The sequence below is a fragment of the Coturnix japonica genome, chromosome 8 (assembly GCF_001577835.2).
Source record: "Coturnix japonica isolate 7356 chromosome 8, Coturnix japonica 2.1, whole genome shotgun sequence".
Taxonomy (NCBI): domain Eukaryota; kingdom Metazoa; phylum Chordata; class Aves; order Galliformes; family Phasianidae; genus Coturnix; species Coturnix japonica.
In genome coordinates, this window is record NC_029523.1 from 22915644 (window position 1) to 22942383 (window position 26740).

Below are 26740 nucleotides of genomic sequence, written 5' to 3' on the forward strand. Positions count from 1 at the left end.
ATGTCATGTGGCTCATTGTCCAGAATGGGCCTTTTTAGAGATCCCTATAATTTTTGAAGTTTATATGTGCTATGTATGTAGATGTTTAAGTCATCCATTATAAGACGGCACTAATTTAGCTGTATCTTTAAATTCTTCACTCCTGTTGGACAATGTTTTACCTTACTTGTGGTCCCTAGTGAGGCTGAAGTCCTCTTTCTAAATTACTACTCTGTGTTTCTGAATACTTGGCAACTAAGTGCTTCAGTTTTGTTTTAGTTTGGATGATGACTTAGATAGCTTAGCAGGTAGCTGGAGGATGGAGACCTGGACAAGTGTTCAACTTCCCTCACTTTTGAAAAGCTTTTTTTTCACCTATAAATGGTGTTTCCCATATAGTCAGTTTGTGCCCATTACCTCAGGTTGTTAATGGAGTTGGATCATGTATTAACCCCTGTAATGCATTCCAATGCTCATGCTGTCCCTGTTATCATTGTGGTTACACCTTCTGCCCCATTCTCTTGTCATTCAGCCCAAGCTCTTTGCCCAGGATGTCAGCAATTGCTCTGATAGAATCACAGCAGTCCCAAAATCAGATATTGTAGTGAAATCAACAGCAACTTTGCTCAAATACAGTGGTATTTAAACTCATTCTTGGCATCTTCCTAGCATGCTCCAAGAGCACTGTAAAATAAAACACAGTCTGTGTATTTTGTTTTTTTTTCTTATTACCTGAAAGCAGTAAATCACGGAGTTAGATGTTACCTCAGTCAGGAATAAACCCATCACCTTTAGCATTGGTTTCAGTAAAAACACAAACACTTCTGCAGTCGAAAAGCAGAGTTTTATGGCTGCGGTTCTTTGAAACAACTAATAAATATTTGTTTGCCATTTCTCTCTGGAGCAACTGTCTACTCGCTAATTTACGCATCACCAAGAGGCCATTTAACTCTTGCCTGTAGGTATTAAACCCTATCCATTACCATGTCACTGAAAACATAAACTATCTGAAGGCTGGGAAATGTTTGGAAGTGAATGGAACAGCTCAGCCCACAGCGGGCCATCCCCAAACAGAACTCAGCATCCCTCAAGAACCTTACATTTTCTTATTTAACCTCCACATAGTGTTTTTGCCCTTAAGATTGTGGGCACTGTTCTACAGTTGCACTTGGAGGGCTCTTCTTCCAGCTCGTAACTCTCAGCCTGGGAATCAGGTGTCTGCTCTTTCCTGGGTTTATTTATAAATGTACATCTTAGGGTTTTATGTATTTGTGTTTTTTGGAAACCTCAGCTCTTTCCCTAGAGATTTGTATTTCATCAGTTCCTGTCCCTGGATCCCTGGTTGATAAGCTGACTTCTTCAAGTCTGTGAATTAGCTGCCTATGGCTGATTGTTTGTTTTCCTTCCTGTTTGGCTTGAGAAACCTGCTTTCCATAGCGTTTGCTACTAAAAATATCAAGAGAAATGCATCTGAATAATTTGTTTTTGTTGTTAATTACAGTTCTTCCTTTTGTGCCTCTTTATGTCACTCCTCCCTGCTTATGCCCAGCCCTTGCAACAAAAGATTTCTCTATGGATTGAGCAACAGAGCAAGTGCTCTGAGACATAGAATCATGGAATCTTAAGGTTGGAAAAGACCGCTGGGATATAAGTAACTTTCCAACATCAGAGTATCTGTGAGGGCACATGAAATGGGCTCACAGGTGGATCCCAGACCAAGCTGCTCTCATTGATGTCTTAGATAGGCAGATTCTGTGGGAGCTACAAGAAGGTTCTCACCATGTCCTCTGACATAAGGGTCACCCAGAAGCCTCCTCCAACTTTGCTAGCAACATCTCCATTAATGCCGATGGCAGCAGGTGGTGGAGTCATGGTCTCTTGGAGGTTTTCAAGATGTGGTAGGTGTGGCACTGAGGGACATGGATGTGTGGTCATGGTGGGGATGGGCTGCAGCTGGACTTGGTGATCTTAGTGGTTTTTTCCAACCTTAGTGATTCTATGATTCTATGCCTGACCTGAGAACAAGTGTTTGGCCACAAGTAAAGATGCAGATAAGCCTGATGCTGTAACATCCTGCCCTGAGAAGCATTTGCCCCGACTGTCTCCTGCTCTGTTGGACTCTAGTCCCTCCTCATGGACATTGCAGAGCATTCATATATAAGTACAGCAAAACACTTGAAAGGTGACATTATTTATAGGCTCTCATAGTGCCTTCCTTGTGCCACTGACTTATGAATATACCAGTAAACTCATGAGAATGTCACTTTTTCAGATCCTAATGTCTGTTTGCATGCCATCTCCCATGCACCAGCATTTTGCAAGCCAACCATCTTCCCCACTGCTGCCCAACAATACCCCACGAGCTCCAGGTTTGGCTTGCATCCCACCATAGTTTGTTGAAAACACCAACACCAAGCTGGCCATAAAATAAAGAAACATTCGTTATGATTTTTTATAGCTCCCAACTACTGTAAACCATGGACGAATAGAGCTGCAAAGCTGGTCATTAAACTGTCTGCTCTTTCCTGTTTGAACAGGGCCTCTCCAGGGCTTTTGCTGCCTCCACCACCATCGGTCAACATCCAGGAAGGAAGACGTTTCTAAGGAAACCACGGAGGCTTTCCACCAAGGTGGTTGCATGAAAGTGCTGAACTGGTGAGAGTGACAAAAAGCAGTTCATTGGATAATGTAGAAAAAGGTAAAAAGTTATTGCACGCAGACTGTTTTTATAATGAGGCCATTCAGGCATAAAATCACTTTAAATAGGTAGTTTGTTTCCACATTGCAGAATTATTTTCGTCCTACTCTTTCAAGAGGCAGTTTATCTAGGCACAGTGGTGTATAAATAATAAATAGCCCTAGGGGTAAGGCATTTTTACTTCTTTTTTTCCCCCTGCTTCGTATCCTGTTGCAGCTGGTCTCGGGCTGCAAAATGAATTTTGTTTTCTAAAATAATATTATTTACTTTGAGCACAGTCCTCTGCAAGATGCCATGAATTCTCTTCTGCAATTGCAATGTCCCAAACCAGACAGGAGCTTTTCAGTCCAGTCTTTTTGCTAAATGGCTTTTCTGTGGGTTGCAGAGTGGCTTGCTGGGAGGACAGGTACAGTGCCATTAGCTCACAGACCTCCAAGAAAACCATGTGTGTGCATCCAGTGTTTGGACCAGGCAGTCATATGTGGTGCAAATGGTCTGGGGATAAACCCATGGAGACCTGAGATGTAGGCTTGCCATAAAGGTGGTTGGTGTGAGAGGGAGGTGACAGCTGACATACTGAGAATATACCACTTTGAGACTCTATGGACAAACAGGACAGATTCATTTCTTCTGTTTCCTGAGATATTACATCTCCTGCAGTAACTGCATCTGATATTGCAGACCAGAAGGCCATGCTGAGATCTGCTTGGAGATGTGGAGTTTCGTCCTGACTTCAGGAACCTTCCAAGCTTTGATCTCATGGTAGTGTTAGAAGGTCTGGATCAAGCCTGCCATCAGTACCCACTTGGAGGAGCCAATCCAGGATCTGACTCACCAACCCAAACTGAGATTCCCTTGTTTAATTTGGCATAGATACCAGCTTTGCTGGTATGCTTGGCAGAAGAGAAAGGGGACTGGGGACCTTCTCCTTTGCACCTCTTCCTTGGATTGCCTTCTTAAAGGCATCTGTACATCTTAAAGGATGAGTGATGGTTGCGGAAGAGTCAAGAAGACTATATTTGTACATGGGAGACTTCAGGCTTGGTGTGGAGATCCCAGAAGGATGAAACACACTGCAGGTGGGCTCTGGGAGAGGAGCAACAGGGACTTGCAGTAGGGAAGGAATTAGGTTCAATGAGCTCAGGTGAACAGCTTCCACCACGTGTGCTAGAGAAGTCCAGTCACTGTGCCACAAGTGTGGGCTCAAGGGAAATAAGCAGAACACCTTAACGAAGGATCAGCCTGAAAGGATCCAGACGTGCAATAAAGTCCCAGGTTGCTGATGGGGGAGGGAGAGAAATTCCTGCTCTCCTCAAAGCAGTGAGTGATTAGCTCTAAAAGCCATGTGCCAACTCTCCTCCGGCTGCCGCTGTTCAAGATAAAATAACAGGTCATCTGTTGGAGCAGAGGTCCTTCCAGACTGAGGTCTAATTTCTGTGCTCTGGGGGCTTAAGTGCTGGTTCAAAGGTCACCAAGCAGCACCAGTCGCAGAGCAAGGACGAAGCTCATTTTCACTCAAAACAGAGCCTGCAGAGCAGGACCCCTCGCGCAGTCAATCACACACAGCTTGGATCTGCACAGTCTCAGCGGAGAAGGAGTTGTTTGGAGATCAATAGTGCAGACGGATGGTGCCAGAGCAGATGCTGGTGCAGAGATAGGGCTTACCTTCCCTCACGTAGCCAAAAAGCTTGAAGCACAGAACTGCAAAATAAACTGTAGGAGATACAGATAAGCCTGTGGGGAACCTTCATAGCTCTGCACACCAAAACTCTGTAACTCCAGGAGCCACATTATTGCAACACCAACCGTGCCTTCAGCTGAGTGGTGGATGATCTTCATCCCAACAAAAGATGCTTGTGGGGTAAAAGAGGATTTCACCATTCTCTTCCCTTGCAAATAAATAAATCACTAAAAGCACTCTTCCCCATCCCCCACACCACCTCCCAAAACAGAAACATTCATATTTGTGGTTTGAAAGGACCTTTCCTTTTAGTTCCATGCCTCTGGTTTCTTATTACTGGAGTAGCAGCAGTTAATAAGGTTAATAGTGTGAAACAGAGGGAAATGAGTAGCACCAGAAGCACAACCCAGGTCCTGCTGAGTGCCTGGCACGCTGCTGGCCCTGCCCCAGCTGGGAGGGGGATCAGCATGGCCTGGCAGGTAGTAATGGCAAGTGGTCACAGTGGAGCCTGGAAAATGAATTTTCTTTTGTCCCCAAATAACATGAGAAAGGATGCACCTAAAATAAATGAGAAGCCCTTCATCTACTAGGTAAGGAAATAGGGAAAACCACCCATTTGACACAGAACTTGTTTTAAAAGGCCAGATACAGTGATAGCAGAAACTTTGGAAAAGTAAATTAAATAAGATGCACAAGAATTCAAGGCCTTTTCTGGACTAAATGTCAGTCCACGTGTCACCTGGGCAGTGAACTTCCACCTGGTCCTCTTCACCCTTTACTTTGCTTCTAACAAGTCAAATATTTGCACTCCCTGCTTGCCCTTGGAAAAGCCATTGCCTCCACCCAGGAGCAACCCTCAAAACCCAAGAACCAACTCCAAAAGGTCTGCAACACAAAAGCTCTTGGGAGCTGATTGAGGTTCTCTGCAAAGCATTCAGAACTCTTAAATGTTTGTTCCTTTTTTTCTTCCTATAACAAAGCGATCTATTTCACAGCTTTCAGCCCAAAGTGTCAAGCACTTGAGCAGTAATTGGACCTTAACGATTGCTAATACGTTTCAGCACCTAAGGAATCTATGCAAGAAGGGCAGGTAAAGAATGGAAACGGTCTGCAGTTAACTCCTGCCCTCCCCTTGCAAGGGTTTGTATCCCCTGCCTCCCAGTCTGTGTTTTTACTGAGTGGCAATTAATTAAAAAGATCAAGATAGAAGAAAGATGGAAACCTTATTACTGGTGTTATATTTCCATTCTAGTTTTGCCCAGGGAAAAAAAGTTTCCCAGGAGATTAGCTAATAGTTAAGCTATTAAAGGCCTCGAAACTGAAAAGGTTATTTGCAAGGTCAGGCAACTTGACTAAGCTCGTAGTTTCAAAATTATCCTGGGTTCCTTTACTAATTCATCGATCAAAATGACACGTTTTAAATTACAGATGAAAATGCAACAGATTTAAGTTCCCATCATGTAACCCCTGCATGAAAACTACACATTACAAGCTTCTAACCATAGTAATTTGAAAGCGAGAATGGAACATTTGTTCTTATTATGAAGTGCTGATTTACTACAAATTCACAAGAAGCTGAACCAGCCTTCACACTGAAAACACACCGTCTTCCAGCCCCCCTCAGATGCAGCTAATGCAATATTATTCTTCCGTTAGCTTTAGTCATGTTTCTGATTCCTGGTTTAAAGATAGGGATGCACTTGCATGAGGTGGGAAACAAACAGCGAGATGTAAAGGAGGGCTTTTCTCATGGATTCACTTAACTGCTGACAGATTATGGGAAGCCAAGAGATCTGCTGGACATGGACATATGGTAATGGTGACTGAGTGCTGGAACAGGTTGCCCAGAGAGGTAGTAGAGTCTCCTTGAATGGAAATATTCAAGACCTGTCTGGATACCTACCTATGCAATGTGTTGTAGGATACCTGCTCTAGCAGGGGGATTGGACTCGGTGTTCTCTTGAGGTCCCTTCCAACCCCTGTGATTCTGTGAGCTCCTGGGACCTGGCTATTTTTCTTGGGTGGTCACTTGGGGTTTGGTGCTGGCTCTGTCATTCAGCTGTGGATTTGCTTTGATATTAAATATGATGCTAGGGCTGCCATATGGGGATGATTCCAGACTGGGTGCCACAGGTAGTTCCCTTTGAAACATCATGCTTTGGAGAGGCAATTTGAAATCGGGTGCAGAGGGAAACTGCTTTTCTCAGGAAGAATATGGGGTGTGACCTCAGGAGGGGTTGAATGAACCCATGTTGATACATCTAGCCAGGAGTGGAGCATCCAGAAGAAATCCATGTTATGTTTATGAGTTGGAGCCATAAAATAGAGTGGAGGTTGTGGCCGGGGCTTTTGCATCCCATGCACAACTCTAGAAGCATACAAGAGCCACATCACCCCAGAGCTGTGCTCTCATGGCAGCAGCAGTGGGGTTGGTTTTCTTTCCATCTGGCTGCTCTGCATCCTCCAGCAAAGGAGTCAGCACTTGTGGCCACAGCTGTAGCAAAACCCATATGTCGAAGTTTGGATCATTTTCATTCCCATCCCAGGCATCTGGATTTGTGGCTTGTTCAGCTAATAGCCTCGCTGGCAGGGCTGCACACAGCTAAATAGACATGGGGAGGCTCAGGGAGGAGCTCACCTGTCCTACAGGGCACTTCTCATTCTTTCTCTTCAAAGGATGTGACTCACTGATGTAAATTTCGTAGATGCCCAGTGAAAAATGCTTCTGGATAATAACAGTCTCCTTTCAAAGGCTCAGCTATCGTATATCCCGCTACTTCAAGAATTGTTCCTGTCAGGATAATGTGTTTATAAGTTGTTTTTTTGTTTGTTTATTTGGTTTTTCCAAAGTGAATCAGTTGCAAAATATTCAGGCAGAGGGACATATGGAAATCATATGAGATTTTACTGCATTACACTTGAAAGTGATCCCTCGGAGAGCTCATGAGAGGCAGGACGCAATGCAGGGCTGCCTGGCACTGCTAAGAGGGGATGCACACAGGAGGAGGGGAACCCGGAGCTCCTCAGTCTTTCATCTCTGGGGGATCACTGAGCTATCATGGCTGGAAGGGTGTTTGGTGCTGGTCAGAAATCTCCCACCGAACCTTTTCCGGAGAGGACGCGGGGTTTAGTTACATGAACACCATCTGTGTTTTCAAAGCGTTTGTTTTTTCTATCAGAAACTGAAACTCCCACTGGTGAGCAGCCCAGGTCCTGGATCCAGAGCCTGATGTGAGGCTTTGCAATGCCCCGAGCACAGTATCACCCATCATAGTGATGTCTCCTGAGCTGGCACCTCTGCTGCCAGGGAGCTGGAAATGAGACATGAATGATGATGTGAGCAGGGGGTTTACCCCACCATCATCCCAGGAGGTGTTCCAGAACAGTGGGGATGTGGCACTGAGGGACATAGTCATGGTGCAGTGGTGGGTGGGTTGAGGTTGGATTTGGTGGTCTTAGAGGTCTTCCTAACCATAACAATTCTGTGATTCTATGATACTATAAATCAGCTGTAGGACCTGCCCATGGCTCTGGTGGCTGTTTGCATGGTAACCCCACAGCAGTGTACACAGAATCATCACCCCAGCTCACTGTTTTGCTTTCACCTTTGCTGTTCTGAAGGTGAGCAACCTCTCGCATCCACACAGAATTCAAGGGGTGAGAAAATATATCAGTCACGCTGATAGAAAAACAGTGCAGGCCTACGTGGGCAGGAAAGTAATCTGCTTTGCAGAAGGGCTGAGGCAAATGTTGGAAGGAAGAAAGAGAACAAGAGGGAAGGACAGACATCTGCCATGCAGTTCCGTTGTGTAACAGAAGCAATGTGTATGTTCGGCCCAGAGCACACACTTGTTTACCAGGGCAATGCTGCTGTCATATGTCACGCACCAAACAAAACCCTACATCAAAGCCACCGAGCACTTGCTAAGCAGCAAGCGTGACCATTCATCATGTAGGTCTACATGCATGTTATTCTGCAGTGGAATGCAGAGTGTTGTGCTGGAACATAGTGGCAGACACCTCCAAACATGCTGAATGATGGAGTGCCTTTGTGCAGGGGTAGAACATCAGTTAGCTATTACGCTGTGACCAGCAGGCTGTTTGGGTTCTTATTTAGGTCTCTCTGCAAAAGCTGTGACATGAAAGCTTTCCTCACAATCTTGTGGTGGGTAGCATTATTTTTATATCTTAACTTGATGCACTGATACCTTTCTTGATGTCACTTCTGTGGCTCAGCACTTGTGGAACAAGAAATGGCCAAGCAGATGCACGGGTTCTGGTTGGAGATCATGCAGACAGCACATTGCAAGCTTTCTTTAGAGGACAGCACATGGGTTATTATTAAACCAGAAAACATATGTGAATAATTGAGGAAAAGGATCCAGCGTTTAGCTCAGAAAGTCAGCTTGCTGAGAATAATGTATCTCTGCATTCTGACCTGTTGCTGACAACAAATATATTTCACTGTTACCTGGATAGCTATGATGGGATTTTTTTTTCCCTTGTCTAAATGAAAGCCAGTTGGGAGAAGCTGGCAACAGACAAATGATGCTCATTCCACCCCTGCTTTTACTTAATGGCTGATATCAAGATCCTCGGCATTCATTGGTGACATTACTATTAAAAACATATTTCTTATCTGGCTCTTCCTACAAATCGATGGTGGAAATAAATCTGTGCCGATGGAGCAGTGAGCATGCAGGCCGTGGGAAGGAGGAGAGCTACAGCCTGCTACATGGTGCACCTGCCTGCTGCTGCCAGGCATCCCCTGCATCCAGGGACTGCAAAACCCCTACCCCAGAGAGCCGAAATGCAATGGACTCCATGGAGACAGCGCAAAACCTAATGGATAAAGGAGGTTCTGTTAGCCCCCCTGTGTGTCCCACACATTCAGGAAGATGTGGAAGGTGTCTCAGGTTGCTCTGCTGGAGCACTGGCAGCACCAGGATAGTGGGTAGATGGTTCTTGAGGTGATGTGCAGTGTATCAGTATATCCTAGTGTCGATACATCAATACATGGCTGCAGGAAATTGCTGAGTGCAAAGTAATCTCCATGAAGACCTGTTGATACATCATCCAGTCCAGATCAGGTCTCTGGGATTTAAATATATATAATGAATTCAAATTCTGTGTGAAATTCTAGCTAGTTGCTCTGGTGAGTATCGGAAAACATCAAGCCTTTCATCCTCAGAAAGGCTTTTATTGGGGCAGACAAGTAAGTGCTTCACAGCCTTTTCCATTATGGAGGAGAGCTTTTAAACCACAAGTGTGGTTGAGAAGAAATGAAATTTCCTTTCCAGATTGGCTTAAGGTGCTAGAAAGTGCTGTAATTGTTGTTAGTGCCATGCAGACAAGGTGGGATAGCACAGAGAATTAAATGAAATTTAATGATAAGTGATAACGTCAGCTCTGTTTACATTAACCAAATACGAGTTTGAGGTTATGTTTCTCTTCCAGTTTATCTGAATTTCTCTGTTTATTTTATTATGTGTCCTCAGGGCATGGACAAATCTTTACCTGATTGTCTGGAGCCAGCACAGAAAGGCATAACTTCAGGCTTCTTAAGATGTACAGATGGGAACCTCCTGGCAGCGTGTGCAGAAATGATCAGGTAACCATCAGGGAATGAGAGTATCTGGTGACCATTTCTGCCATTCAAGAGGGGAAAAACCTAACCTTGTATCAACACCACCTAAGGACTAAATGGAAAAAAGCAAGGAAATGTCCATAAGGGGAAGGAAGGCACTGAGTGCCCCTGTACTTCATCCTTCATAGAACTGTTTGAGTTGGAAGGGACCTTTGAAGGCCATCTGGTCCAATTGCCCTGCAATGAACAGAGATGCTCGCAGCTTGATCAAGGTGCTCAGAGGAGCAACAGACATAGCTAGATCCAATTGGTTTTCATTTCACAAAGTCCACAGGTAAGAATATGCTCAATCGTTTAGCTGTAGGAGGAGATGCTGTGTGCTATATGAGGAGCCCATCACTCCTCCTATGGAGTAGAGGAGCCCATTCCATCACCTGACCATGCTTTTGGATAAGAAATATTTCTTAATATCCAACCTGAACCTCCCCTGCCACAACTTGAAGCCATTCCCTCTCATCCTATTAATAAGAAGGAATAAGTACTGAGATATTCCAGCTTGTGATATGGAAGATCTGTCAGAAAATAATGTGCTGTGGCATCTCCTATTGCTGTTTTCCTTTCAGGCCCACAAGGACAACATGGGATGAATCAATCACACAAGATGGATGAGGCCAGTGGGTGATGCTTGGGTGAAAACCGCTTCCAGATTTCACACCAGCTTCACTTTTGTGCTCCATCTGAAAACACAGCTTTATTGCACGAGCATAAGTAATGCAGGAAGGCACTCACCACTCCCATTTTGGGCAGCTTTTGTTTGTGATAGTTTTAATTTACTGCTGAAGTGAATCCGAGACTGATAATTTTTATGATTTTTTACCGAGAAAAGACATTAAGCTACTTACTTTGGCTGCACTTCCTACTCTGCAGAAATTATTTATCCAAGCACAGCGGCAAAGTGGGTCAGGGGAGGAATAATAATAATAATAATAATAATAAAAAGAAACTGCCCACAAAAATCTTGAATCCCTTGCAGAAGCTGGATTAAGGTTCAAGATACTGGATGCAAACCGCTGCCACGTTCTCCATTTCAAAGGAAAGGTGTCAGCTCAGGCAGCAATGCAAAGATTGCATAGTTTGGGCTGCAAAATCCCACTCCCACCGTTTGCCATGCTGGCCACAAAGGAACAGAGAGCTGGATTCAGTCTGCAAGCTGCTCTGCCTTTTCCTCAAGGGATATAAGCTCCAAAAAATGAGTTGCTTTACTGATTCTATGAAAAAGAGCAAAGAAAGCACTTGGGAAAGCATGGGTAAGCAGCAGTGCCCATAGAGAGGAGGGGAGAACAGGGAAGAGAAAGCTTTTTTCTCTGTATTTTCTACCACCAACTGCTCAGTTTGGGTGAAATAGGAGTCACATCTTTTCCCAACTCTCTGAAGTGAGGGGAACTTTGCTGAGGCCCCGGCTTGAACCGGACCGTGCCCAGATATCATCAGATCCTGCACAAGAAAAATAAAGAGCTCAGGTTGCAAAAGAAGAGCGATGGAGGAGTGAAACTCGAGAGGAGCATGCAGTCTGCTGACAGCTCCCTGCAGCTCAAACCGACCGATCAGGGCCACAGTAAAGCCTTGGAGCAGAAGCACTGTGCTCCAGGAAAATCAGCATGGTGCAGCCAGGAGGGGATCGTGCACATGCAGAATTATCTCTGCAGTGGCACCAGAGGAAGAGATCACACCGTTTGCAAAAGCAGTCTGTGCAGGTGAGAAGGGAAGCACAAACCACATCAGCAGCTTGGCTAATCAAAAAGGATCTAGCAGTAATAAACCAGAACTGGAGGAAAAGAGATAAAACCTGGCAAGGCTGTTGGCAGACAGATGCTTTTCTCGCCTCACCAGCAGGAATCCAACCCACAAAAAACCAATGCATTTCTTACATTAGACAATTAAAACCCCATCTTAATCCTGAGAGACTTCAGGTGGCACAGCATGCTGTTATTTAACTGTGTCTTCCAGGTCTGATTAGCTATCCAAGCCGCAAGGCATCTCTACCCCCAGTAAAAGCAAAGGAAGAGAGAGCAGTGGGATGGAACCTCTGGACCAAGAAGGTAGGACAGCTACAGTGGGATCAAAGTCACTCCAGGTCGAACAGAGTCTGATCTTAGTGAGGCTAACTGGAATTTTATTCCCAGTATCTATTGATACTGCAGTATCAGTTGACTGCAAGGAGCATCACAGACAGCCCTGAGAGCACAGCACACCTCTCCACTCTGGGAAATACTCCAAACGTCAGACTCACAAGCAGAAAAGTGCCTGAGCCAGCAGGAACAGGCCTTCAGCTGGGAAGGTGGGTAAATTTGGAGCAAGGAGACCAGTGTTTGCAAAATGAAATTCCAGAATGACTACAGATTGCCTCAATTAAAGCCAGATTTGTTGCCTCGCTTCCATTTATGTTAGCTGTGGGGCTGCTTCTTTTCCTTAGGTGTTTCCATGGCCACTTAATGTAGCCCTTACTTTAGCTTCTCACTTGGAAAGTAGGAAATGGGACAAAGGCAGCACCTGTTACAGCTCTGGCTTGTACTGGTTGCATGTAGTCAACCTCAATCACCCTCTGGCTTCTCGAATGTTGGTAAAGTCCTTTCCCTCTTATATTCTGAAGAGCAGCTCTTCAAGATGGGCGACTTCCAAAGTAGCTGATTGTGCAGAGGTTGTCGTGGCAGACAGGGTGGGAAGGCGTGCAGCTGGCGAAGCTGTGGTGCTATATATTTTGCAGTGTTTGGAGTGTTTGTGAGCACAGCCTGAGTCAGCAGTCTGTGTTTTCTCCCAGGCAAGAAAAGATATTTCATGCAAACTTCACCATCCTGTTCTCGTTTCCTGTGTGTAAGAAGTGACCTGAAAGTGGAGGAGGCAAATCAGAAAGCTGTGATGCACGAGGGATACTATTAAGCCAGGAGCATTTCAAAACAAAGCTGTTCAGCAACTGAATTATTTAACAGCTGAAGAGTTGGGGAAAAGGAAAACATTTCTGGCCTGAGCTGGCAGGAGCTGTCCTGTCAATAAGGCTGACTTGGGCACCCTTCTATACAAGGCTTATAGGCTTGTTCCTGCAACCTGTGCTGAAGACAGGAGACCATGGGGTTTTGAAGGCTGCTGAGTGTTGGTGTCTTTGCTTTCAACAAAGCTGTGTGTTCAGAAGGGAATATATCCAAAGCACTGTGGGTGCCACCTGTCTCTGCTACTGTTTCCAGTATTAACCTTAGTATTCCTTCTCACAGCATCATTAAGGTTGGAAAGGATCTCCAGAATCATCCAGTTTAACCATCAGCCCACCCCACCAGGCCCACTAACCATGTCCCTAAGTGCTATGTCAACTCTTCCACTGCTCATACCAATCCTTAAAGGTCTGGTTTTGAGGGAATATGAATCCAATTTTTTAAAACAAAAGGATTACAACAATACTATTCACAGCATACAACAGTGCCATACTTTCTGTAGCTAGGAGTTCCTCTTAGAAAATCATCTCTGCTTTTGGGGGTCTACTTATCCAAAAGGGTAACATACAGCTTGAATTCAAGCCAGTCAAAGCTCAACACCTCAGCAAAGTCAGTCCTCTGGGAAGCAGAAGCTGAGCAGCCCACGTGGGTGCTACCGGAGTCCTCCTCTGGAGAAGATGTGGAGCTGAGGTCTGGATCACACATGGCTGGGACAGTCCCAGCAGAGGCTTGCAGAGCTTTGTGTTGCACCATTGCAGTTTAGCCTGATTTGCAGTAACGGGGCCTTGTCTGGCCTCATCTACTGGCTCAGCTTCTCCCCATTAGTGAATCCTTTGGCACTTACTACCCTCTCCCTTGTTTCAAGATCACCATGGATTGGGAACTCAGCCTCAAATGAATTGCTTCGTGTCTAGAATTTGTCACTGCTCCCAGATCATCAGCAGACAAAATGACTCAAAACATTCATCACCATTATTGTAATTATTACTGTGATTGCTGCTTATTCCCAGCAGAAATTTCTCACCAAATGAGCCCTGATAAACCTTCAACAAATGCTGTTTTATTTATAAAAACAAATAATTTCCAACAGGAATAGCAGACAGTTGCAGCTCCTTTGTGGGCTCAGAGCTGTGATGTGCAGGCTGTGCTCGTATGGGCACCAGTGCTGGGCTCTGTATAGCCCAAGTGAAAACAGCAAAAGGTAACTGGGAAATAGATGTCAACAGTGTTTCTAATCGTCGCTGGCCTCCTCAGGCACATGTTTTTAATTGCTTTAAAATAATAATAATAAAAAAGAAGAAGTGAAATAAAAACAGTTATGAATAATCTAATAAGCTCACCAACCACCTGTGAAACGTGGCTTCCCAGCTGCACAGTATCAAACGCGGGAATAGAAAACAGAGCATTCTCCGAGGCAACGCACATCCACGTCATTCCAAAGCCACAGAAGAAAAATGTATTAATGCCATTTTTGGCTCACGTTGTGCATGCCACTCCATGTAAGTGTGTCGGAGGAGCGGTTGCTCAGAGAATGTGCTTTGAAGTAAAAAGCTGAGGAGGGGAAGGTGGAGGAGGAGGATGACACTGTCGACAAAACCCCGTGTTACAGTCATTTAAGGGATTGCAATCTGGCAGGCAGAATTACTCAAGAATAACTAAGCATGTTTGCCTAATATAAAGATATTCAGGAGTGAGTGCTCAAGCAATGTTAATGGGCGGCTTTATTCAGAAAGCAATTTGTTTTCCTGCTATGAAAAGAGGGTTATGTTTGCTGTGTTTCGGAGCACGTGTCCTCGCTGTTTTTCGTGGGAATGAGCTGTTTCATGGAGGGGAAAAGGTAACATCCTGACATGGAGGAAGAAAGAAAACTATTTTCAAGACCGTTTTGACACGGTTTTTCTTCTACACAGAACCAGACTTCAAATACAGCTTCTTAGCCACGACACTGAGTGACCCACCCAAAGAACTCTTTTTTCCACAAACAATATAACGTTGGGAGAAGGAGCCTGAGAGGAAAAGCAAACAGTCCTTAAAGCGACTGCTTTATTTGGATAGTTCTGAACCACTGGCGTTGGGGGCAGATTTTAAGTCGGTGGGCGTGGGGAGAGGAAAGCTCATGGTTTTGATTTGAAGTAGCCACATCAAAACCCATTTTAGTGAATGGAATGGCAGTATTTTGAAAAATACATCCTTCTTAAGGGGATGTTAGGGAAAACAATCCCTGCTGAATGATAAAAGCCAACGTGTTGGCTGAGGAGGAAAAAAAATAGCCCGGAAGTAAGACAGTTGGATCAGTGCAAGCAAACCTTGCTCTGGTTGGAGCAGTACCTGTTTGGTGAAGGAAATCATTATGCATGCGTTTTGATGGTGGGCAGGGAAGTCCTCTTTTACACCATGTGGACTGCTGACATGGAGTTGTGCATGCTGCTAAAAAGCAGCTGTTTTGCTCAGAAGAGATTTAGAGCCCCAGTTTAAGACCTGTCCATCCATCCTGACTGGGTATGGCCTACCAGCCAAGTCCCCAAGTTACTGCTGATGGATGAGCCACAGACCTGCGTGCTGGCTGCTGTGTGTTGAACAGTAACATGATTTGGAGCAATAAAGACACAGAAAGTAGCTGCTGGGCAATGAGGATGTCTCCTACTGGGTCTTCTAACCTTTGGCTTCAGCTTTGCCTTGTACTTTTAGAGTAAATTTTAGAGGGGAATGGTGTCCTTCTTCGCATGCTTTCAGAACATTGCATCTGTCCCACATGGATACTCCTAGCTCTAAAGGAGATATACCTATATATATGTGTGTATATATATTTCATCAAAGTCCAAGCACGGAGCAGTTGACCATGGTGTGGCAAGAGCAACCAAGGACCACCATAGTAGCACCTTCTTTAGCAGGCCATGAAGCTTCTGTCAGAGGCAGCAAAAGATCAGGACCTCCACAAAGGTTTCTGAGGTCTGGAAATGTGTTTTCATTCTGGTATGGAACAAGAACCAAAGTACCGCAAAGGTTTCTGAGAACTGGAAATGTGTTTTCATTCTGGTGTGGAACAAGAACCAAAATAGTCAAACGCTCCACCGAAATGGATATGGTTTTCTTGTTATTTTTGCCATTGAAACATCTGTTTTCAGATTGAGATCAGGGTTCTCATTTAGATCTTTCTCTGCTTATAAATTGACCCCAGAAACTCTGAAAACTTTCCCATGGAAATATTATTAATGGGACTATTTCACTGTGAGATGTTTTGGTTTGGATGAAGCAGCACTTTCCAACAACAGTCTCATTAAGATGTTTGAGTGGCTTCAGTCTCAAAAGAGCAAACTATTTTTTTTCGAGCATTTTCAGGTCCTACTGCAAAAAAACAAGCAGTACCAAAGTAACATTGTCACCAATTAGATATGTAAAATGAGAGCTGTATTATTGCCTATCTGTTAGAGTCTTTTATCAACGGATCTTTGTTCACAACAAATCTCTTACAAAAATGAGAAAAAAAGAAAATATCACAAAATACTTCCAGACAAGGCTCTCAGTGCCATTCAATAAGGATGCAGTTTGGTCATTAATCACCCACGTTTAGGCAAGCAGTTAGAAAAGCCCAGCTGTTCCAGGCCACAATGCTTTCCTTCACTACATTAGTATCTCCCTATTAACAAGACAACTTCAACGCGTGATCTCCAAGAAGGACCATAGTGCCTTATTCCCAAGGTGGCTATTGTGGCGTTGTTTAAGATCGGAAAGTTCATGTACTTAATGCCCTTGAAAAATCCCAGCTTTGTGTAAAGAGGTTTTGTACAGGCAATAGTTGAGCTCACGCTGGTGCTGCTGTTACCCGGCAGCTCCCAAGACACCTTGGGGTATCCAACCTTCCCAGTGAGCAGTTATGGATATTCCTCTCTGGAGATGAACTTTTGGACTGGAGTCAGGTTTTGAGCAAACTCTGAGCTTCAAATGAGTGGGAGCTGTCTGAGGCATTTAATTTGTGCTTTGTGCCAGGGCTGGTTGAAGCATTGACCAAACATCTCCTCATTTCTTCCCCTCCCAGCACTGCATAATGCCAAGATGCTGCATTTCCTCTGCTCGACTCTAATTAAGGCACTTTTTTCTGTTCTTTTTCCTTGCAAGCATCCATTGTCCAGGGTTTCACAGGAGGGAATCTGGTGCTAGGAGCCATTTGGATGATGCCAGCCTGCTGAACACATTCAGGTAAAGCTCAGTGCATGCTTTGCTGGATTGAACTCATACACATCCTCCCATTCAGGAACACACTCCCTTGTCCTTACCCCAGGGATGGCATGACATGTTAGGATCTGCTCATGGCTGCCCCCTCTTTTGGCATCACCATCACCCATCAATGCCTTCCAGAAACGTATTCACACTTTCTTAAACCCACAGCTATTGAGTGGGTTTAAAATTTTCCCCGGGCACATTCCTAGGGTCTCTGGTTTCCAAACTGTCAGGAATTTGCCACACAAACATGTTCCTTCCCTTGATTTGTTTCTTCCAAGTAATTAGATCAGAGATTGTTTGCTACCTGTCATACCTTGGTTTAAGCCATTTGGGAACAAAGTGGGAGAAGGAAAAAAAAAATGAGAGGCTCAGGGTGGATTAAGGCTGCTGATTGTAGTAACAAGAGAAGGTATTTTAATGACAGGTTTAAGACTTGCTAAGTAACTGCAGTGAGGATTATGAATATATTTTGTAACAGGGTAAGATTAGCAGATAATCCCTTAGGAAAAAAAAAAAAGAAAGAAAAAAAGGGATTGTGAATTTTTTTGAATCTTTTTCAAAAGAAAAATAAACACAAAAAAGCCTTAAAAAATTCTACACGTGGAAAATTTTCCTTTGAAACATTGGCATCCTGGAGTACTTTTGGGTCAGTATCTTTGGCGGGATTAAGCTGATGTATCTTAACGTGAGTAAAGAAATGTTGATTTATAGCATGTTTAATTTGAGCATTTCTTAAAGGGACTAATGAGCTTCTTGCCAAGGAGCAGCCTGGCATCCCCAGCTGCAGGGAGCAGTCCTTAAGGGGTGAGCTGACTTTCTCTTGCCCTGGAACAATGGTGTCATTGATACCTAAATGTCATATGGAAATTTCAAGGACACTTGGGGCCTTTCTCTTTCCTGACTCCATGAGACCTGATCTTAACCCTCGCCAAACTGAATCTCTGACCAGCCATTAGCTTTGGATTTGACCCTTTCTGTCTATTCATCATGGGGAAGGGAAGTGATGCACAAAATGCTGTATTTTTGTACATTATCAGCAGTAGGAATTCACTGCCTTTAACATCTTCTTCTTGTCTGTATGTACATGTTTCTATCTTAATAAAATCTGTCTGGGCAGATCTCTGCTGACAAAGGATGTTTTTCCAATCAGTGCTTGGGCTCTGCAAAACCCCAACACTTGGCTGCTTGAACCTGGTGAGGAGTAGGGCCCTTCAGACCTCTACCAACTATAATGCAAACCCAGCACCGTAGAATCATTAAGGACGAATAAAAACCAATAAGATAATCTAGTCTTATCACCAGCCCGTGTCTGTGACTGCTCTAGAACCTGTCCCTCAGTGTGACATCCAGCCTTTTCTTGAACACCTCCAGGGATGGTGACTCCATTACCTCCCTGTTCTAATCCTCTCGGTCCATGGGGAAGGATTATGTCTAATCTCTGGGTAGAGTTTGGGTCCGATTTCCTCTTTCTTTTTTATTAAATGCCATTTATTCAGGTTTGAAGAATACCATAAGTGGACTTAGTAATGAGTCAGAAGTATTTCCAGGAGAATGTTATAGGCTCTTGGATTTGCCTCGAAGCTGAGCATCACCATAGCTCTTTTATAACTGCATAATCATAAATCATTGGATGCAACAAGGCTCATGGGGGAAATTTCTGATCAAAAGTGTTTCTCAGCTCTGCCTTTATAAATAACAGCACTTTATATTTTCTTTCTTTCTTTTTTTTTTTTTTTTTTTTTTTTTTTTTTTTTTTTTTTTCCAAGGAGGGAAGTACTAATATTACCATCTCTTGTATAGGGATCTTCAGTGACTTACCTCAGTATTTCTTCACTTAAAATCAGAAGAGCAAAAAAGCATTCTGTGGAAATAAAGAGAGGAATTCATAGGGTGTTTTTGGTAGGAAGCGTCTCACTTAGATTTTAGTCCTTCTCAGCAGAGAGACTTGAAAACAACAGCCAAACTTCAAACTACAGGATAAATCCCAATGGCCAAAGGCATGGGCATGTTTTTCCCCCTTTCTGACCAGCACAAGACACATCTCACATCTCAGAAGCAGAGGCAGGACTCAAGCTAAGTTGCTGCTGTGACATTAAATTATGTATTAGGGCCACTGAAGGGCTTTCTGAGATCAAAGAGAGGGAAATGAAAGCCAACAGTGATTTAAAAGAAGGTGGGAAACAGCAAAAAAGGACAAATTGCTCTGGATAGAACTTTCCTCAAAGCACACTGAGATCAACGTGAGCCATATCTCTTATCCAGACAGGTTTTGCAGCAAGCCTGTGGTTAAATGTCCAGTTATGGTGTTTGTTTGGTCCATGGCCATGGAGAAGCAGAAACTGCTTTTTCTCCCAGAGAAGCAATTCCTTGCCAAGTATCCCCACACAAAGAAAACAAACACAGGAGAAGGCACCATCACAGATACCCAGGGAGATAAGCTGCAAAAACATGTGCTCTGGGCAAAAGTGCAAGGTGCAGAATGTGAGTTCATGTTCTACATGTGTTCTTCACTCTGTTTTGTTTATTTTTGCACCGTTTTGATGTGTTAAATTAAGGGATAGTTCATGGCCATAAGTCATCTTCTTGCTGTCGGAAGCCAAATAGTGGGAAGCAGGTATCTCACACATCAGAGGCCAGCTGTTTCACAGGGAGACTTCAAATGACTAAAGCGAGAACATGAGCGGTTGTTCTGTGGCTCAAAAATATTGAAAGAACTCCAAAGTTTTCGGAACAAAAATTGCCCTAGGTCTCAACTGCAAATTAGAAAGGGATGAAAATATCTGCCCCTCAAAGCGTTTCGGTGATTGAGATCATCAAACTACCAGGGTTGGGGCTGAGTTTCCATGATCCCTCTTGATCTGCTCCAAAGGCTTTATTTGAAGCAGAACCAGCCTGTGCAGCACATAGTGCTGAGTCCAAAGAGGTGATCCCAGCCCATGGTTGGCTGTACTCTGCTTTAACACTTATCTGACCTTACATTCAGCACAGTAGAGGCAAAAAAATGACCCATCCTAGCCCAGCCAGACAGTTTCCTGCTAAATCTGTGGGTTCAAAATCTGGTTGTTAGCCTTTGAAAACCAGCTTGAGTTTTCCTGATGTATGTTTCCACAGTGCTGGTGGTCTTATTGATCACAACAAGTTTGGCAGCAATAAGAAAACAAGGAATAATCAAAGCTTTTCCAGAATTTTCCCTATTTATGGGGAAAAAAACTGAGTATGTAGCCACAGCTACCGACAATTAAAATCCATCAACATTTTAGTATAGAGATCCGTGCTGTAGCTTGATGGAAAACTGGGTGGCAGTAAGTAAAGCAGAGCAATTAAGCTTAGCTATTTTTTAAACATGCTTCCATCCCCAAAAGAGTTTGCATAAAATGCTTTTATGAACTAATCCATCAGTGCACGTGGGGATTGAATTTATCTATTAATTTATTTCCAATTCATAACCCAATCGATTCAGAACAAAAATTACTTTTCTCAGCCATTTTGTATTTTCCTTTCATATTCACCATAACTTGTCGATGCCAATAAAATCACCAGGACGGGACCAATGGCACCAATAGTCGTGTCACTAACTCACAGCTCAGCATCAAGTTTGCAGCTCTCCTGTGTGTTTCCCCAAATCCAATTTAAGCTCATAATGTACTTTATTAGCTGAAGACAGAATATTTAAAGTCAAAATATTTTGTTTTTTAAGTTTCGTCTTTTGAAATGGCAATTGGCAATATTCAAGCCACATGTTAGCCACTTGTTTTTAGGACAGAGGGTGTACCTTAGTACAAACCTTTCTCTGTTTCTTGAAAAAACAACAATAAACCACCCTTTGCCTTTTATCCACATNTGGCTGCAGCAAAAACAGTGACCCATGGAATTCAAAATTTCATACTTCACTGCTGCAGGCGAAGTCCAGAGGTTATTCTCGCTGTGTTTGTGAAAGATGTAGCGCTGTCAGGAGGAGAAGTGCTTATTGAAAAAACACGTGGGGTTTCTGTTTCCAAAAATTATGGAATTAAGCAGTGATAAAAGACTTTTTAATGCCCGGTAGTCATTCATGGGATTTAATAGGGAGCGGCTCGGTTGCTAATCTCAAGACAAGAGCAAACATCCCATGTCAGAGCTCATGTATGGAGAGCTACAGCTCAACAGATCTGCAATGCTGAAATACCTCTCCAAGGATCTGCAATTCCAAGGAGGCTGTTAAACATAAATTACCAAAAATAGTAACTTTGAATTTAAGCTCATGCTATATTTATTGCAATACCAGAGTAGGTCAAGCTTTCTAAGAATTCAAGGAGGGAAAGAGTTATCAGATAGAGGGGGATGAACCTAAGACGTTTTCCCCATGCCACCATCTGAAGATCATCTTTCTCCCTTTCTGAAGGCCATGAAATAGAACTTAAGGTTGGTCTGAACTGAGAAACCAGAAGTTATAGTCAAATCCTTATTCTTTCTCTGAGTAGCAACCTGCTACAATTACAGCACAGCTTGTAGGAACCCTACATTATTTTAGTGGTGTGGTTTAATGCACATGGCGATGATGGGTTGATGGTTGGACTAGGTGATCTTAGTGGTCTTTTCCAACTTTAATGATTCTATGATTCTGTTATTATTATTTTATCATTCCTCTAGCTTATCAGTTGCCCAAAACTCATCACTCAAGTCACCTTCATCTGGTGTAAAGGACTCCCCATGTTCAGAGTTGGACAGTTTTGCGCATGGCAAAATGCAGTCAAGTGAATACATCTCTGTGGGAAACAGATGTGAAATCCTCTGGCAGCCTCACCATTCCTAAGTGAATTTTCGCCCATGCTATGCTTTCCCCCCAGCAAGATCGGCACGCTGCTGCTTCGAAGGGAAATGTCTGATTCCCAAATCTGGTTCTGGCTGGCATGCTGATCCTATCATCTTTCATGTGTGTGCAGGGAGGGGGGACTTTACAACTTTAATGATTGCAGAAAGTTCATCTGCCAGTGTGACCTTTAGGAAGCACATTTCCTTCTGCATTGCATGTGATTCTGAGAGAAACATTTGGTTGACATCTTTCTTTGAAGCTTCCCAATCATCCTACGTATCTACAAAATCCGAACAGCAAACCATTGACAGAACCACAGTTTCACAATATTTTGATTAAAGAACAACTCGTCCTCTCTGCTTTGATGCTTCCCTGTCTGTGTTTCCTGGAGGCAGAATTTCAACACTGAGCAGGACATTGGATCTCAGCCATTTAAAGGGGCAATGCTTTTTCTTTGTGGCATTTGATAAAGAAAACACCCTGGAAGCAGAGCGTGAAGCAGGTACTTAATCGCTTTCCTTTCTTGGTACACTCTTAAGGATGTTTAAGTCCTTTTCTGACTAATCATCTTCTTTGATTACATCAAAAATGCTTGGTGTAGATGCAGAATTAACAAACAGCATCCCTATGCTTGTGGTTATGCTTTCACAAAACATTATGCACTACAATAACCTTTGTAATTGAAACAGCGACAAGTGAAACAAACTATCATTCCAAGTAGAAGAATGCTTTACATATATATGTCACTGATCATTTCTATTAGAAGAAGGAACATCTGAGTAATAAACTCCCTATTATTTATTTTTTTAAACCCCAAGCCAGCTAATGCATTGTATCTTATTAGTCATATGGGAATCATGGAAGTATTTCTTTCCACTCAGATTGCCTAAGAGTTAACCTAGGCACAAGGCAGAGCATGCTGATGACACCAAGACCGTGTAGATAAATTTCATATGCTTTCCAACACCATCACATTTGGTTTATATCAGCGGTGCTGAATTCCTCCTTAATTCCCAAAATTGCATTCCAATTAGTTGACATCCATATTAGCTGGATGTTAATCCAGCTAAAAATAAATGCAAATGAACTCGTATGTACTTGGAAAACAAGCTATTCCCACTTTGCTGGCTTTTGGGAGGCATCAGCCGTCTTTATTCCCCATCCTTTCAAGGCTGCTTGAGGGGGTGACATGGGAAAGGTATTCTGAAACACAAGAGCAAAGGACAGTGCAAGAGGAGAATGACTGTCCAGCTTCTCTAAAGGTCACCTTCATCCTCACCTCCAAGCCAGATCCTGGAGTTCACATAGCAAGCCAAGGGGAATGGCCTTGCCGCCCATCCAATGGCCTGTTGCCAAAATGGCATGTATTGCTGGCTGTGCTGCTATCACTGCAGCATTCTCCTAGTTGAGAATAAATGTGATTAATGAGAAAACTTCTTTATTTCTGGCATGTTCTGAACGTTTCTAAAAAGAACTGTAATCAAATTGTAAATCTTGCTTTCCCTTTTCCCCCCTCCCTCCCCCCCAAGATCTGTTTGCTCGTCATTCTGTTTTTAGGGTTATCTATGCTAGCACCATCTGCTGCATCCAGGAGATATTACAGGCTTATTAAGAAAGCCACTTCTTTTGAAACCGAGGGAGCATCAGAGGTGTGAGGGATGTGTGCCTCCAGGTTGCTTACAAGGAGAAGCTCCAGGTGATGACAGATGAGCCCAAGTTGTGCAGCACTTTCTCTCCAGCCTTATTTACTTGCCCAGTTTGCTCCCCCAGAGCTCCCAGTCTTCCCATGCAAAAATGCACAGTGGCATTTCCATGAGCCTGCAAGGGGGCTGGCCCATGCTGGGTTGGAGTCTGTGTCCCTGATTACAAGGGCTTTAATGTCCATTTCCCTGCTCCTTTGATCCTGCCCATGGCATGCAGAGGAAAGGAAAATCTGGCTTTTGTCTGAAGCACGTTTAACCCTGCTGCCCAGAAATGGGACCTTGTCAGTCAATGGATTTCATGGGTGGATGAATGAGATCACAACAGTTTTCAGTTCATTAAAAATAAAAGGCCTTCCTACCTCTTGCTTTGGATCTGTTGGGAAATTAACGTCTTTAATATCAGACCTTAATGGCAACAGAACACAGCATTATTACTTTTATAAGACAAATACAAGCAGTAGCTATATAGCTCATCATCTCCTGAGCTGGGGTGGATTTCAGATGAGCTCCTGCTGCCCAGCTGGTATGAAATCCCCAGTAATAGGCCACAGATGGCACCGCTGCAGCCAGGGGTCACACAGGCGTTCTGTTAAATTGCTCCATGGGCTCTGGGATCATATGGTCTCATCTCCAGCTGCAGTTTCAGAAGGGTTTGAAGTCAGGAGCAAAGCCTGCCCAGAGTCTTGCTTTTATTTCTTCTTTTTTTTCTCTCTCTCTCATTTTTGTGTATTTCAGAATCTTGCCTGATTTGAACATTTCTATGGGGTTTTTCCTCTTTGAAGAAAGAGGAATGCATGTGTGTCCTCCTCTTTGTCTTCCCACCTGAGATATCCTGCCTTGCAAGCTGCTTGCTGTGTGCACCCTGTGAAGTAAACAGCTTTTTAATCTATCAGGTAAAGGGAAACCCAGGTATAAACAGCAGCTGGAGCAGCAATACTTCCAGCCAGAAGCTTGGTATGTTTGAGCTGTAGGTGTAGCTACTCATCAGGACTCTCCCAAGCAATGTGGCTGATTCTTCATCTCTTGAAGGTTTCCATCCAACACTGGGTTCTGTGGCGCTGCTGTGTGCCTGCATGTGGGCTTGATATTAAAGGTCTCCTGTGTGAAACAGGAGATGTGAGCAGTGAAGGTGTCCATGACAGGGATTGGAACTGTATGATCTTTAAGGTCTCTGTGACTCTGTGATTCTAAGAGCTTTGCTATCTTGTTTGATATTGAAACAGAGAGCTCTACGAGAGATCACATCTCCGAATTCATATGTTGAAATGTCAGCATTACATTAAGTTGGCACTTCCTAGTAAATCCAGCAATTGTCAGCATTTATTGATGCTAATTAAGATGGTGAATGTATGACAGCAGAACTGCTGTGGTTATATAAGCAAAACTCAGCTTGGCACTATGCAGTGGGCTTAAGAGTGGCATAGACTCACCTGCCCTGTCTGATATGGGGGAAAAGAAGCGCCTGTCAGTGTCTGCACAAACATCACTGATAGAGTGAGGCCATTGCATCTGTCCTGTGTGTTCTGACTGTAAATAGCTAAACCATCTGATTCATACTTAGCCTAATTATATTAATCCTAAAGCAAATAATCCCAGCTCTTACGCTGTCAGTGTGTAATTTTGGTGTTATTACAAGATCACTGAAAATAGGGCTGGAAGGGAGCTTGCCAGGTCGTGCTGTATGGTGGTGCCAAGCTCTCTGGTCCATTCCAGTGGGGCTGAGATGCTCCAAGCAGCTGCATTCACACCAAGCAGCAGTGGCAAATCCCTGAAAATCCACACACAGCATCCCTACCTTTACCCTAAATCTCTTTCTCTGCGGGTGAAGCTGTGATTTCTTGCCTCATTCCCCAGTGGACTCAGAACCAGTTTATTCCTTTCCTCTCTGTTTAAATATTTGAGTTATAATATCATGTCTTCCCGCTTAGCCCTCTCTGCTCAGAACGACATGAGCTTGGTGCTGGCTGGTTTGCTGCAGAAATCACGTTTTCTAGAGCTCTCCTCATTCCCTGCTGAACTCTCTCCAGATCTTCCCTGAGGTCCAGATTACAAAGTTGGACCATTCACTGTGGCTGAGGTTTGCCAACCCCTGGAACAGCAGAAATGATGCATGCAGCAGTGTGACAGATAGTTACATCTGTGACAAATGACGCTCTGCTCTGTGTGACCCAGAGTGGTGTCTGCTTTTTATAGATGCCGTTTGGCACATCAAACTGTCTTTGGACCAATTCTGGGATGGTTATCCCAACCTGCAGACCTTCTCAGCTCCCAGTTCCTTCCTTATTCTCTGCACCTGTCCTAATGATGTGCCAGCACTGGCTTTTTTTCCTGCATTTCATAGCATCCTCTTTATTTTAGATGGAGACTTTTGGGATCTTATCTTGGCCATGCAAGGGCTTACAACACCTCTTGTCTCATTCTCACCTTAATACTGTTGTTTGAAAATACTCCAGGACCAAAAAATATATATTTTTCTGTTTGGTTGTAGTTCTTTTCTTAAACAAACTAACAAGAAGAAACCCGAAGAAAACACTCTATGGCTTTTCCAATCAAATGAAGAGCTGATTCTTAACGTGCCTGTGACCAGGGTAGATTTTCTCAAGACCTATCCTGCACCTCCAGGCTTTGGCTGACTGTGATGGAACTATTGGAAGAGCTGGTGTTATTTATAGTAGCTCATTATTTCCACTTTCTTTCCCAACATTTGCACATCTTTGAAAAGAATTGGACGCGTCATTTGGGAGAGAACTCCAGCTTAGCTTTTATTTGATTAAAACCTGTTTGTTTGCTGTACTGAGCTAAGCTTGATATGGGTGTAGTGTAAAACCAGGATAAGTCTGAAAAGGAATTACAATGCCTGCATGGTCATTTTTAGTTCTAACACAAGCAAGTCAATGGAATCATAGAATCATTAAGGTTGGAAAAGCTCACTGATGTCATCTAACCATCCAACCATCAACCCTCCTGCACCATGCTCACTATGTCCCTCACATGGGGCTGATCAGACCTGGAAGTATTTCTCTGTTGCCTTCACAGCTATCCCACTTACAGTACCACTTAGGTATGATAGACAGGATATTCTAGCTCAGATGAAT

At 43.6% G+C, this 26740-nt stretch overlaps 1 long non-coding RNA gene across 1 annotated transcript in view; it reads left to right on the forward strand.

Moving 5' to 3' along the window:
- LOC107317707 overlaps window positions 1–26740 on the forward strand; it is a 300658-nt gene that overhangs the window by 270514 nt on the left and 3404 nt on the right. Inside the window, exons 4-6 of the long non-coding RNA XR_001556997.2 lie at window positions 2517–2677; window positions 9857–9969; window positions 17046–17126. This is a non-coding gene — a long non-coding RNA (uncharacterized LOC107317707). The remainder of the gene's footprint in view (window positions 1–2516; window positions 2678–9856; window positions 9970–17045; window positions 17127–26740) is intronic.